We start from the raw sequence: 1,624 nt of genomic DNA, 5'->3' as shown, positions 1-1,624 counted from the left end.
CTTTAAAGTGGAAAAAAAATGTTGGCGGGACTGACGAAAGTCATCCGCGGCCTGCATGTGGCCAGTTGCCAACTCTGTCAGAGCAAAATTCTGACCTGAAAGGTGATGGGTGAGAAGACATGTAAATGAATGTTATGACTGTTTTAGATGTCAGATTCTACCAAGATGTGTTGCAGTGGGTTTCTGCACACAGCAATATTTTGTTCTACATATGGAGAGGAAAAAGACACATACCATTTTATTTGTGTTCGCCTTTGCTTTGGCTTTATCCAAGACATATTTTATGATGTTTGGGGAAATTAATGCCGTTGTCATTCTTGCCGCAGGGCCTCTCAACTCAAAGCACACCCTGTATTTTATTTTCAATGTATGATTAGCAAATAAGCAAATGTTATTTTCTTGGCACGCAAACTAGAATATTATCCTTTCTGAGAAAGCAGATTGAAACTAGAAAAAATAAAAAAAAATGTTGCATTTAAAAAATGAAGGACACGAAAGACAACCTAACCACATGATTTTGATTTAACAAGATTATGATTAAAATACGGTTAGCTAATCGGGGATAGATGAACTCAGTGTGCATTCTGTTAAAAACTTGAAGTTATAATTCAGTTTATAAAAGAGCAGTAAAGCTTTTCAACTGTATGAACCTGGTATGTTACGAATTAGTGCCAAAATGCCACTAAACCACAAAGCTGCCCGTTGCTAAACTTTGAACTTGACTCCACAAACCACGCTGATGCTGATGCATTTTCTTCTGTGCTGCTCTGTATCTGTAAATATATGTGTGTGAGTTCATTCATCTTCCTGTGGTTTCTGTAGGGTTACTGAAAACTGCCCTGCAGAAATCCACTTGAGGTTTGTCATGGCTTTGTTTATTCGTGACGACACAGAGGAAGAGGAATTCTTCTGGGTTTACTGAAGGTGCAGGAGTTCATGGACCTAAAATACTGCCAGCAATTAGTTGAACACAAACATTATTTAAATTCATTTGTCATCTTGTCAAGATTGTTGGGGGTAAAGAAAATGAAAGCTGGGTATACAGTGGAGTGCAAAAGTTTGGGCAGCCTTTTTAATTTTCCTGATTTACCTTTATAAACCATGGACTGGATAAAAAATCAGCTAAATATATCATATTGGGGACAAACACAGTGATATTTGAGAAGTGAAATGAAGTTGATATGATTTACAGAAAGTGTGCAGTAATTGTTTAAACAAAATTAGACAGCTGCATAAATTTGGGCACAAAAAACATTCATTCAATATTTAGTAGATCCTCCTCTTGCAGTAATAACTGCCTCTAAACACTTCCTGTAGCTTCTAATGAGAGTCTGGGTTGTGGCTTAAGGCATTTTAGACCACTCTTCTGTACAAAACATCTCTAGTTCATTCAGGTTTGATGGTTTCTGAGCATGGACAGCTCTCTTTAAGTGACACCACAGATTTTCAATAATATTCAGGTCTGGGGACTGAGATGGCCATTCCAGAACGTTCTACTTGTTCCTCTGCATGAAGGCCTTCTTAGAGTTTGAGCAGTGTTTACAGTCATTGGGCCTCATGCAAGAACATGTTTGTATTCTTATCCAAAATTTCTCTTACTTTCGTTCGTACAAAGGGTTCGTAC

This window comes from Austrofundulus limnaeus, unplaced genomic scaffold (assembly GCF_001266775.1).
Source record: "Austrofundulus limnaeus strain Quisiro unplaced genomic scaffold, Austrofundulus_limnaeus-1.0 Scaffold363, whole genome shotgun sequence".
Lineage (NCBI taxonomy): Eukaryota > Metazoa > Chordata > Actinopteri > Cyprinodontiformes > Rivulidae > Austrofundulus > Austrofundulus limnaeus.
This window is presented reverse-complemented; position numbering follows the sequence as displayed.